Source organism: Spodoptera frugiperda, chromosome 25 (genome assembly GCF_023101765.2).
Source record: "Spodoptera frugiperda isolate SF20-4 chromosome 25, AGI-APGP_CSIRO_Sfru_2.0, whole genome shotgun sequence".
NCBI lineage: Eukaryota > Metazoa > Arthropoda > Insecta > Lepidoptera > Noctuidae > Spodoptera > Spodoptera frugiperda.
In genome coordinates this window covers 15,893,161-15,907,715 of record NC_064236.1, presented here as the reverse complement: position 1 = coordinate 15,907,715, position 14,555 = coordinate 15,893,161, and the positions used below count along the sequence as shown (strand labels likewise).

Genomic DNA, 14,555 nt, shown 5'->3' with positions numbered 1-14,555 from the left:
AGTACACAGATGTGTATATTACTGGTGTAAGCTCTTATGTACCTCTACTACGTTTATTTCATGCTCGATATCAAACAATATCTTAATGTATTTGAAATTATACCACATCATCAAAAGCTACCCGGCCAAAATAATAAACTCCTGTATTCTACTTACAACAATTACTGTAAACAACATCATGATACTGGCTTTTTATAGAAATGAGTAAAATACGATAAATACGACACTTAATTAAGCACGCTTAAAATGTTTCGAGAAAAATCTCGAAACGCAAAAGCATTTCATACGATTATATTTCCATTAGAGTGCATTTATCTATAATTATTTTTCCGCTAAGAAGAATATGCGCAAAGCTATTGAGCAATGGTTCTAATTTCAGCACAAGAAAAGTCTCCATAAACTCACATTGTAGTTTCTTAATAAGAATCAAATAATTTTAAGAGAACGTTAAATTACACATATAATGAATATAAATAAATAACAACACAGTAAAACAACAGTCAAAGTCATTCGGTCAAAAAATGGTCACTAAAAGGACGAATTAATTATTTAGATTTATGTAAAAGATTCACACAATAATAAATATACAACAACATATTGATTCAATAAAAATACTTTTCTTAGTGCTGATCTGATAACAGATATTAATAATAATCTATCTAAAGTCCCCGTCACGAGAAGCTATAAATTTTGTAAACAAGTGTTCAGGAGTTCACAACGTAAAAGTAAAAAGTGATAACGAAACAATAACAAAATTAACAATAACAACCAGATCCGCGATATATGCAAAGCAATGAAACAAACTCGTAAGCATTCGAAACTCGAATGACTGTATATTTCAAAATGACGTCCCGATAGTTTACAATCCCTGCGACGGACGCGTTCCGGTACCAAGAAACACAAACGATAGCGCTTTGCGTCGTTAAAATATAATTCGACTAAATTAAATAGGTTGTTACTTTCATATAACTCGTCTATATTTCATGCCGATTGAATATGTTCAAGTTATTATTATCTCGCAGTATAAAATGTTTACTTAGTAAAAGATGTTTGTTTACATAATTTATAGCTTCTCGTGACGGTTACTTTAATCATATTTATATTGCAAAGCAAATGAGTTGTGATTTGCTTACCATCTTAGTTTCCATTAATGATTGCGCCTAAAGGCATGAATACTTACGTGGCGTAGATACAAATGATCACCTGTATCAGCAATTCTTAAAACCTCACACTAATATACGGTTTCAGTAATCAAAGTCACGTGATGTAGTTTAATTTTAAATTGGTGCTCAAGTGAATTTCTTTTTCAATAATATAGTCAGCTCATAAATTCGAAGCACCTCTATTCTATTAACACCACTTTTACTTCAGGGTACTTCAGAAGTATGATTAGGTATATTATTATTTTATTAATTTTCTAAACCGGCATTAACCATCCAAATTTTAGCATTATAATCCCATAGATCCCATTCGCTAGTACTTAAATATACTGTTGTATTCATTGAACGAGTGTGCTCAATGAAGCACAAGTAGGCATGCCAGAACAGAGGCCGCTGTGAACTCAGCAGCTTTAAATGTCTAATCATACGTGAACATTTCCATGATTGTGGCATAATCACGGTTCAAATTGATGACGTCCGTTATTTTCTTTTTGTATCATTAGTAGGGGCGTAAAAAGCATGCAGACTAAAAGGATGATTAATTGAAAGGCAGGCTAGCTACAATTTTTTTTATTATTATAAACTAACAATAATATAATATTGGTCGGAGTATAATAATATGAATCAGCGCTATGTAGCGTCAGTTTATTTAACTGCTTTAACACAACTGCATTCTTAAAAATACGAAATTACGTCAACTTTATTCTAGTTCAGTCCATTCAATACTGCACTGCGGGTCGCAATGTTGATGTGAAAACAGTGTTGCACTCAGCATGAACCTGATTAGAAAATGCGTTCGCTCAGGCTGTGTCTTTAAATTGTTAAATAATAAAGACCCTCTTTAGGCATATGTTTGATATACATCGTAAGGTATTTAACAATATAATCCCATAGATCAGATCATAGATGAGAAAATCGCTTTTGCAGTCATAAATATAAGTGTATATACAATATATTACAATAAATAGGTATGCACGCGTGTCTCTAATAGCCTGTAATCGCATATTTTACCTTTTAGAGACTTCAGAGAAGTTCAAAACATTATAGAACTAAAGCTAGGAGTGCCACGTTCCGTATTGAAATTTATTGTCACATATCGTCGGAATTACACAATTTTCTTCACTTTGTCAATACAATTTGCAGGAAAGCGTTTTTTATGTCATATCCACAGTTATAAACCAGACATTCTGCGATGAAAATAAAATTAAAAACTTGTACCAATCCTAAAACTTGTAGACGTGCGATCCCCACAGCAACTACACCATGACTGAAGGCCACGAACTGCCTTGGACGACTCATACATTCCGTGTCCCGCTCTAACACTTTTCAAGTCGTATCTTTATTCAGTCTACACATACAGGGGTGGGTGAATTACAAAAAAAAAATATAGCGTTTTAGTTATATTTTCTTTTTTACTTTGAATAAGGTGATTATGTTTAAATATCGTGAAACTTTATTCCCATTTACAATTGCATTTTACATGATATAAGTTAATATTATACCTTATTTTTCCGAATTTTCGCAGTAAAGTGGGCCTATATTTTCCCACTAATTAATGATGGTGAAGCATCATCAAAGCATGCAGTGCCCAAAAATGAAACTGAACATAACATCATTGTTTACAATACGAGTAAAAGTTCGTAGAAACACTGAAACCGATAGCGGTCAAAATATTCCGTGTCGGTCAAAGTCACGATAGTCTGCAGTATGGTTACGTAACTCTGGTTTAAATTATATTGATCCGTTCTTAGCAAGGAGAAACAAGTTCAAAACCACTGTAGCCTACCAGGGTGACAGATTTGGGAAGAAGGTGCTAAATACTTAGCTATAAATTCCCCTAGAAAATCCGAAGTTAACAATAGAATAAGCTTGTTCATCTTTGATATATTTATGTAAAAATATGTAAATAATGGCGGTAGTCATAGTCAAGTCTAAAAATATGTAAAATGTATTATATTGATACAGTAATTTAAAATTATTGTTATTTGAAATGCTTTTGAGCGCACTACCTTGTTAGAGTAACATTATAATGACGATAAATAAAAATAAGAATAACTAAACTAATACGGCCGACGCCTATACCGGTTTGTCAACAAGGGTAAAGAACCAGCTTTCCAGATTTCTAATAATATTTTGTTGAAGATGTAATAAAAAAAATATGTTCTTTTGTCATGTTTTATGTATGCCCGTGCAAGTTTCTAAATTACGTATATTATGTTTTATTCTAAGTGCCACGTGATCCATGGATTATAATTCAATAATGGTGAATAATACTATCATACTGGCTTAAAATTCTATATTTCCAAATGCTAAATATTCTTTCCGGACAAACAAGAAAATTTTAACAAGTTTTCTACTATAGCTCCTTACAACTTACAAATTGTAGACAAATGCTCTCTCCATCTCCCGGTATCTAAATTTTCCAAAAATTATTTACATAGTGCTTTCACTTTAATACGATACTACTGATTCGCCCCAAAATTTATGTCTTCATTATAGGCACGTGGTAATAATGATGTTGCTGAATTATTAGAATACATGTTGAAAACCCCACGAGGTCAAACGAATTAAAGATTTTGCTTTTTCTACAAAAAAAGATACAATGCCTTCTGAAGGGTTAGACATCATAACTGATGTCTCTAAAATTGACGAAATGGCAATATGTTATGTTGAGAAAGTCTATTCGAGATGAAGCGGTTGAGTTACTACCATCATATTATTCTATTCAAAAGGCAAAAGATACCTCTGCGGTAATAAAGTGTTAACAACCACTAGTAACACCAGACGGATCTAGCCAAATATTATTTAATTATTAAGTATTATTACTCATCGGAATAAATAATAATAAACAGGTATATTAAACCTCTTTTATGATTCCATAAATTATATAGATTGTTTTAAAAATAATTGCTTGAAAAAGGGAACATCAAATGGGATATTTAAAAAATGGCGCGAAATTGTTAATGGAGAAATTGGTCGATGACTGAAAATAAATTATATTTGCAAAAGTTTTGAACTTCATTTTATCTTGAATTAACAAAAGTTATAATCAATTCTGGACAAAACTACTGAAAGGATCTTGAAATTTGTTGGAATTGGAGAAGATGAAAAAAAAACTTGAGTTAATTAGTAAATGGGGTTTTGTTGGTGCCTCTAATCAGTCAAATTACAAGCAGACAAATGAAGCAGATTCTAACGACTCGAGTGTTTTCACGGGAAGTCTAGTTCCTATGAAACTCGTTAATGGTGACAGAATTTTGTGGGAAATGTACTTTCCCCTAATTCCCCAAAAATGAAATTCAGCCCACTGTGCGCCGTGTCAGGAAGAAATCATGTCCTATGGAAGCCAACCTCCAAGAAACAATGAGACGATACAATTTCATTAATACGAGCACTAATCCTGCGAAGCTAGCCCGCCTATTGGTTGCTGTGGGTGAGTGGGAGTCAGGCCTATGACTTCAGGTACTTCCAGCACTCAATATTGGCAGTATATTGGATGACTTAACTTGTCGGCTTGCCGCTTGTTTGCGTCTAAGTGCACTCTATGTTATCAAGTGCATCGCGGTTAATGCGGTAGGATGGTCAACTACCTCGGAATCCACGGACTACCACGCTGCAGAAGTGGGCCCGGATAGCTCGGCATTTAGCTCTTATCATCGCCGGAATGCCAGCTGTTTTGGAACCAAAGGGTTTGACACCCGATGATATCAAGAATTATGTCCATTATACCCTGGTTACAAAAGTCTTTGGTGTGGGACGCAACCTGAATCGAAACCCTAGCAGCTTCTCATTTTTCAGCAACGGTGGGTTGTGCTAGTTCGACTGCTGCTACTGCAGAAAACAGAAGATTGGTGTTGAGACTTTAGGTTCGTGGGATCCGAGCGCAAAAAGGGCTGGTCTGTTCCTCGGTCAGAGGCCTGGCCATACAGCATGGCAATGCTGACGATGCGGACGAACTTTTTGATGTTTTGATATAAAGAAAACTAAAAATTACTAAATATCAATAAATGAATCATCACATAGTCATAAACTGTTTAAATGTACTTTTCAATTTGATATTTTACATTTATTTTCATTGAAATAACTTAGTACCGGACTGAATAGGATATCAATATCCTCAATATAGTCCAGTCAAATTAGACAAAAGATTATATAAATTCGCAAGAAGCTAAATATTAGAACAATTGTTCAAAATACAATTATAAACAAAACCTAAGAGATCCCCATCATTCCCGTGTATGAAAAAAATGTATATCATATTATTTATCAATTTTATATCATTAATAAATAAAGAATATAAGACTATTACGATTTATTTGTTCTAAATTTGTTACTGCATTACATTGATTAATGCAACGTGCATTAATCAATGTAATGCAAGTATTAAAAGAGCAGATGTCTTTGTGAAATATCTCAAATAACTGAAATCTGTGACAAAACATGAACACTATTCTAAAACTTATACTCGAAAGTGTTCTATTACTGCATCTAAAAAGAGAATACGTGAAAGACAATAAATTATTTGAAGAACCAGTCAGTAATTATAATATTATGTATACGACTTTACTCTGTGCATTTTAAAAAGGAAAAACGATATGACCAGGTGGCCACACTGTAAGCATTGTGACTTTCGACCTCCCTCTATATGCCAAAGCTCAAGAAATCGTATTAGCCGCACCTGAGGGCGCTGAAGTAGCAAAAACATCGTCAGACTTGGAGGATTTCATTTACCACCAGTAAATGAAATCCTCCAAGTCTGACTCCTTACTAGGAGCAATAGGTCAAATTATGCAAGGAAGCGGTATTAAAGAAGCACTCGCTCTATGCATTAAAATCACTAAACAAGCAAAGCTTGTTGAAGCAAAATATACATTTAAAGATGTTGAAATTAATGAAAGTTCAATAAAGATCTAGTCATAAATATCAAACGTATATTAGATGACACTTTCATAAAATTATATAGAAAATGATGATGACGCGTCTAGAATCAAACCTGAACAAACATAAAAACTTATGATCTCACTCCAGATATTATCCCTATAGATAGATCTGGCACATGAGCATGTCTTTCACATCCAGAGTATTTGGATGTGAAAGACATGCTCATGTGCCAGATCAGTTAAGAAAGGAGCTTGATAGTAAAATCGTTGCCTGTCAATTTTATCTTTATTACGAGTGTAATTTTCTTTGCGGTTTAATTGTGCTGTATTTACATGGCAACACATGGAGTCGGAAAAGAAACATTATTATTTGGATTGTACAGATATAATAGTCCAGTCAAATAAGGCAAAATTAGGTAAGAATCTCGGAATGCGAGATACCAAGCTGTAATTTTGTATATACTTGTATATTGACCCCCTAAAACTTGTCTCAAAACCTACATATGGTAGGGTGTAAGCAACCCTTAAAATTCAGGGTCAAAGGGCCCAGTGTCAGTAAGAGCCTGACACTCCCTCTCGCCTCGCCCAAGGCGAGAAAAGTCATTGGATGATTTTCCCCCCTCAAAAAAAAAAGGGCCCAAAAATCGTTTTTTTGCGGTTTTTTCGAAATATCTCATTTCCTATGGGTTTTTGGTAGTTGTATGCAATAGCAATATTATGAAATATAAAATTTTCTACAACTTTTGTCTAAACTTTTTTTTTATACGGTGAACCGTTTTCGAGATAGAGGGCGGAGAGGGCGCGGTCAGTGCATCTCTTCAAAAAAATATTTTTTTTCGTCTAACCTATCCGTGATGGTTGTCTATGAATAGGACATTAAAAAATACGTCATGGTTCCTAAAACCATTTTTCGTCAAAATCAATCGTTTGAAAGATAGACGCTTCCAAAGTGGAAAAATGAGGTCTATAGAATGTGTCCTGCCCTCTAACTTTTAAAATAAGTGAGTAAGAAAACTTAAAAAAAATATATGCTGTAGATTTTAATGGAAACTTTCAACAAAAATTGGTTTGAACGAGATATCATAATTAGTTTTTAAGAATTGATACATTTAAAAAAAAACTTAATTTTCCACTTTCTCAATTCTTTTAATCAATTGTTAATCAATTCTCATTCAAACCAATTTTCGTTGAAAGTTTCCATTAAAATCTACAGCATATATTTTTTTTAGTTTTCTTACTCACTTATTTTAAAAGTTAGAGGGCAGGACACATTCTATAGACCTCATTTTTCCACTTTGGAAGCGTCTATCTTTCAAACGATTGATTTTGACGAAAAATGGTTTTAGGAACCATGACGTATTTTTTAATGTCCTATCCATAGACAACCATCACGAATAGGTTAGGCGAAAAAAAATTTTTTTGAAGAGATGCAGTGACCGCGCGCTCTCCGCCCTTTATCTCGAAAACGGTTCACTGTATAAAAAAAAAGTTTAGACAAAAGTTGTAGAAAATTTTGTATTTCACAATATTGCTGTTGAATACAACTACCAAAAACCCATAGGAAAAGAGATATTTCGAAAAAAACGCAAAAAATCGATTTTTGGGCCCTTTGACCCTGAATTTTAAGGGTTGCTTACACCCTACCATATGTAGGTTTTGAGACAAGTTTTAGGGGGTCAATATACAGGGTGTCCCTGAAATCGACGTCCAACGGGCACTAGAAGATCGGCAAGGTTCCAACTGTTATCAGAAAAATATAAAAAAAATTCTAAGTCCTACAGTTTTTAAATTACAGTGACTTATGTGTTATCCACGAAAAAGTACACCCTGTGCCAGTCTTTTGACTCTTGTTGCTACAAATCTTTATTTTTTCGGCTGCAGTCTTCCTTACATTATCCTGAATAGTGCTCCAGTAATATGGAATCATAAATTCTTAGCCAACTGCTTTAGATTGGAAAACATTGTTAGTTTTAGAGGAACCAAATACTCTGAATAAAATTTTCACCTTACTTTAAGTGACTGTACTGAATAAATTATGTATGGCGCTAGTAGTGGCAAATTTCACCAAAGTTGGCGCATTTAATAAGGATTATAAAATGGTATAGCACTTTGCACATTATTTCGTAAATTCGACACAAAAAAAAGATTTTTCAATGAAACTCCGTTTCGATAAATTTATTTGAACTTACTAAAAATTCTTCTAGTGTACTCAAATCATACGTTATAACCTCGTATGCACTAGACAACACTTTGCACGCTATTTGTTATCATCATGTTGAAAATCAGCGAGGATCTCTTGTCAAACAACATTGTCTGTTTACTCGTGACTTCGCTTGCAGCATTCGTCAGCAATATTATCGCTAGACGAACTGGTGTTGTGCATCTCGAGCCATCGTACTCGGGCTTCGGCATTTTAGCTGAGCACTGGCTTTTTTGCGCCGTGTTGATTATTATTTATTTTTTAAATTATTTTTTGCTTTACCTGCAATTCCTTGTAACGGTGCAAATAACTCTTTCTCGACAAACTAAAGAATATTTGATGCTTCATCCCGCATTTGATCACAAGGCATGAACACGTAACTTAATCGGAGGATTCACCCATTTCTTTTTTTTTTTTTTTGATGGGGATATGACGAGTAATTGTGCGTAAGGGCTCATGTACACCATACCACTACCGCGTCGATATGCTGTGTACATGAATCTGCCGCGTCCGTTCCTTTTGATTTTACTACACATTCGATAATGTGTTTGATGCACTATGAACATCATATTGCATTCATTTAATATTATTTAGTGAAACATGATACCTATACAACATCAGTTCCTCTAGTAAGTCTAGTAATATTGCCGACGAAAGCTGCAAGCGAAATCATGAGTAGACAGACAATGTTGTTAGACAAGAGATCCTCGCTGATTTTCAACATGATGATAACAAATCGCGTGCAAAGTGCTGTCTAGTGCATACGAGGTTATAACGTATGATTTGAGTACACTAGAAGAATTTTTAGTAAGTTCAAATAAATTTATCGAAACGGAGTTTCATTGAAAAATCTTTTTTTGTGTCGAATTTAAAAAAAAATGTGCAAAGTGCTATACCATTTTATAATCCTTATTAAATGCGCCAACTTTGGTGAAATTTGCCACTACTAGCGCCATACATAATTTATTCAGTACAGTCACTTAAAGTAAGGTGAAAATTTTATTCAGAGTATTTGGTTCCTCTAAAACTAACAATGTTTTCCAATCTAAAGCAGTTGGCTAAGAATTTATGATTCCATATTACTGGAGCACTATTCAGGATAATGTAAGGAAGACTGCAGCCGAAAAAATAAAGATTTGTAGCAACAAGAGTCAAAAGACTGGCACAGGGTGTACTTTTTCGTGGATAACATATAAGTCACTGTAATTTAAAAACTGTAGGACTTAGAATTTTTTTTATATTTTTCTGATAACTTTTGGAACCTTGCCGATCATCTGATGCCTGTTGGACGTCGACTTCAGGGACACCCTGTACAAGTATATACAAAATTACAGCTGGGTATCTCGAATTCCGAGGTGAATTCCTAAATTGACTGGACTATAATAGCAAAGAGAGAAATAAAGACGGGTCGATGTGTGAACCGAGGCGACTGTGCGGTGTCCATCACCATAAATAGCGAAAGGACCAGAGTATTGAGGAAGAGTACCTACGCATCCGTATACACTTATCACAACAAGATTTTAAAAGAAAAGTAAGCACCCGCTACTCGCCCGTGCGTAAGTTGTATGAGGAGTGTTTTACTGGGTTAGATATTTCGAACGATGATAGTAATTCCAATACAAACACATCTAACGTACCCTCATTCAACTCCCAAAAGTGTTCAATGTATAGGGCTCGCAAAATGTGCTTAATGTTAAATCGATAAAATTTAACAACCTGAAAGATGTAAAATTACCGGATATTCTGAAAGATAAGTTTTTAATTACTGAATATGGAAACACAAATAAGTAACTAAATTTTAATACCGCTCTCTCTTTAAAGGCTATAAAGGATGCCCTTATTTCGAGCAAATGGTACTTTTAAATTTGTACCTTCACCCTTCTATCAGCTGAACAGTATTCACATGGATATATAAAGTATCAAAAAGCATACTTTTGTAGTAGCCATGGTATACGGACTTCTCCCGGAGAAGACCACCGAAACATACATTCGTGTTTTCTCTGTACTAAAAGATAAATTTGAGATTGTAATTAACAATTTCAAATGTGATTACGAGAAGGCTCAAATTAACGCTAGGTATGAAAACTGTAATCCCAGAATGCGAAATAACTGGATGTTTTTTCCATTACCAAAGAGTTGTATAGAGAAAGGCAAAGCAGTTTAATCTTTGCCAAAAACCTGATTTCTGCTGGGTGGAACGCAATTGTTAATGTTAATTCTAAGAAAAATAAAGAAGTCGAAAATTTTAAACATAATTTCGTAAACGAAAGGCTGCCAAAAAAAAATGCAAATGTAAGTTGTGTCGGTGATAGACATAGAACCAATAACTGTGTTGAGGCATGGCACAGCCGTATCAAGAAGCGAATGCACTGTACAAAACAAAATTTGTTACGCAAAGAGGCAAAACACCAAAATTTTATTATAAAGAGAAGTATCATCATCATCATCAGCCGAGAGACGACCACTGCTGAACAAAGTCCTCCCCCTTAGTCCTCCAAGAGAAGTATATTTAACCGTAATAGGAGAAAAAGGAGTGTCATTTTATTCAATAAAAGATATAATGAAAAACGACTAGAAGTTGTTCAAGAAAATATTACGCCCCTACATTTTCAGTGAACAAGTGAACAAACAGTGTTCCTTATAGTACAATTTAAAATGATATACATGTAAATACTATCAACCGGCAGTTTTGAGATTTATTGGAAGAGGCCTGTTTCAGCACAGATACGATGAATTATAATTATATTGTCTGATGAACTGAAGTAACATAACTTCGGTGATTTTATGGTATTCTTAAGCCCACGTGAATGGACTTATACAAAAATTCACCTCTTTTTTGTTTCGAGGTAAGTTAATAAAACTGACAGGAGTAACGTATCGCTGCACCGCGGCCTACCCTAACCAAACCGAGTGAAGCAAACGATAGCTTGCTTTTAAATCGAGCAACACCATCTATCGAGCATAGGGGTAGTTTTTGACTGTATTGGTACAGACGGCGAATTAATAGCATATTATATTTAGTGTATAGTTCTATTTAAACAGTAAATAATTACCTATAATTTTTCCTATCTTTAGAAACAGTATTTAATACTAAAAAATACACCTTTTGTCTACAACTTTGTGCTACATCAAAGAGCAAGTTACTGCACGCTTAATTTAGTATCAACAACATTTTTATACAATTTCAATTTATATAAAACCGTTTGGAAGCTATAAAATCGTAAATTTCATTTACCATCTAATATTAAAAACGAATTACAACCATTCACTCCAAAACTACCCATAAGCTCGATAGATGGTGCTGCTCGATTTAAAAGCGAGCTATGGTTTCGTTACCGCGATTTCATTAGGGTAGCCGGCGCGCGACGTCTGTGAGGAAGTGCCATCGCTTTAATTCGTATTGAAGGTAAAGCGTAATTTTTGTAAAGTTCACTAACGTGGACTTAAGAAAACATTAAAAATTTTATAATAGTCTTGCACACCGTTTGCCGACCCGAACATATAGTGGAGTACCCGGAGCATTCAAAACCGTAAAATACCGGATTAGAGTTACAGTAAATGGATTAATTTTTATTTATTAATAAATACTAAATAATAAAACCTAATTTATTATCGTCGACCTTATCAAATGAAACAGGGCCGGACGAATTATGTTGAGCATATACGAAGTAGAGAACACTATGCTATCTATAATATATAATATTTTGAGAGAGAGAGCAACCGCAACTTACGGAACGAGTTTGCAGTAAATGACATCTAATTGTCAAACATCTGGAAAAATATTAAACTGATTGAAAACGGTATGAAAAATTCGATGGTGAAAAATTATAAAAATCACGATAATGACTCAGAAGTACACGATAACACCTAAAGATAAGATCAAGAAAAAGCACTTGACTACTATTTAATTATTACAAACAACAAAACTAGATATAGGTAGATACTAAGTTGTATTATGTATTTTACTTTTATCGAAATCCTATACCTACATAAAAAATAAAGTAGGTAACTTTTTATATATAAAATACTTCGGCAAGAATAAAGACATTGCATAATTTTTTTTTCAATTTAAAATGTGAAACATTGATCTGGACGCAATCCACTTTCTCGCCAAGTGTAATCCAACACGAATACAGTTTATCGCATTACTTTTGTAAAGGATATCGTCGATGCATTTAATTCTTGGCCATGTTAGGGTTGTACAATGATCTACACCCTTCCGTGGCTAACTTGGATTCGTATTGGTTTAATTTGAACGTCAGTCGTCAATTATTCAACGAAAATATGTAAAAAGACTTGCAACAAACAATAATTATTTGACAAAACGATTGACAAAAATGATCCATAATTTAGGTTTCAACTTCTCATTAGTTACTTATGAGAAATTAATATTATATCTTTACATTGGGATCCCATCATTTTGATCCAAATCCCAAAGTATTGAGCTCTGCGATCACTCGAATACAAGCGGCATGACGTACCGGCACGGCACCGAGAAATGGTGCAAAACAAAATATTAATAAGAAGCTGAATCCAGTTACATAATGTGCAAAATAAAAAAAAATTACATACTCTATTAAAGTCTATTGAATGTGTGGTGAAGCCTTAGGTAAAGCATAATGTCAGCGCGGTCGTAAGAAAATAATGGATTAAAAAATAATTCGTTCATACAAAGATTAGAATAAATCATGATTTGGGAAGCCTTATTGAGATGTCACTCTCACACAGGTAGAGCTTATTTTATAAATATTCGAATGCAATGAATAAATATGTGATATTATAGTTGTACTTCTTATAGACCTAATATATCTACCTAGCCCTATAAATATATATGTATAATTATTATCTATTGAGTGTTTTCTAGTTGTTCTCAAATCCACAACACGTACTAGCCGTGTTTAATGGATTTATCCAAAAATATGAACACATATCATGCCCGACGTACTTTCCAGAGAAATGTACGCCCTTTGTTCATTGCAGCCATCCACCCTAACCAAACCGAGTGAAGCAAACGATAGCTTGCTTTTAAATCGAGCTACGCCATCTATCGAGCATAGGGGTAGTTTTTGGAATGCTGTTACGAAAATATTTACTGGCCTATTCAAAATGTAATAATTAGAGTTGAAAATTGTTCCTATATAACCTCGTAAATCGTGATTGAAAATTCAAACATTAAATTTAATATTTGTAATTCAGAAATCTGACCTGTATTTCCAGCACTTTTATTTAATTACCAACAGTCAACAGTAAAGGTCCAACAACGACGATTATTTTATAAATTTCCTTGATGCCACTTTACAAGAACAAATAAAACCATCTCTTTACATTTTATTTACATTTTAAACTTGTCCTTGTGGAAGTTAATTTCACAACTATTTTAAGATGAAAATTAGCCATATCCTTAACTGAATTGCTCATTATGAGAACATGACCAAACCACACACACCCAAGTAACAGAAATGACAAAAAAATTAGACAAGACTCTAGCCAATATAGACACAAATGAACAGCGATTCCTATTAATAGATTATGTACCTAGACTCATAGACTTATATACATAAGTACACAATATACTAAAACAACTGGTTAATTATATTGTAACTTAGTTATCTACTTAGTAAAAAAGTATAGATTTTGATAGAATTATTTCAAAATCTTATATATATATATACATACTTTTGTACCACATATTTTCTTTTTCTCAAAATAGATATACATATAAGATATAAAAATGTTGTCACTCAATTGTAAAGGTCTATTTTACAATTATATTCATGATTTCTGACCAATTATTAAATTCCAACTGCATTAGAATTTTCATAGGCCCAAATATTTTTCCTTGATTTTAAAAGAAGCAAAAATATAAAGGTAACATTTTCCAACATTCAGAGAAACCTGTAGATATTAAAAAAATATTATTAATAACTATTTCATTTATTTCTATCTACAGAACTTTTTTATGTAGAACAATATGATATTTAAACAACACACAGGGACATTCGTGTGTGTGTGTTGAGTTGGGAGGGGTTGTCAGTACTTGCGTTAGTTCCGTGTCTGGCCGCAGTTGCATCCGTTATTATCCAAGGACATAGGGCGCTGATGTAGCTGGCTGCACTGCAAGGACGAAAGAGATCGCAAATTTCGACAGGGTTAGTACCTGGCACATTAGCTCAGTTGGATGGTGTAGAGCATCGCGTACGTGGTTGAAACGCGAAGGTCGCAGGTTCAAGTCCTGCATGTGCTGGCCACCCTTTTGCTTCCTATTTTAGTAGTTTGTTAGTTACGACCGGGAAGTTTTTGAAAACATTATAAACC

General features: G+C 33.8%; 1 protein-coding gene across 3 annotated transcripts in view; it reads right to left on the bottom strand.

Moving 5' to 3' along the window:
* LOC118274597 (uncharacterized) overlaps positions 1 to 14,555 on the bottom strand; it is a 92,765-nt gene that overhangs the window by 63,297 nt on the left and 14,913 nt on the right. Inside the window, exon 6 of one of the 3 annotated variants that reach the window (XR_007706947.1) lies at positions 1,750 to 1,939. The exons of 1 other annotated variant lie outside the window; for it this stretch is intronic. The gene's annotated coding sequence lies outside the window, so the exon portion shown is untranslated. Of the gene's footprint in view, positions 1 to 1,749; positions 1,940 to 14,065; positions 14,355 to 14,555 lie in introns of those variants that run through there. One more of the 3 variants, XR_007706945.1, reaches the window with a different exon arrangement.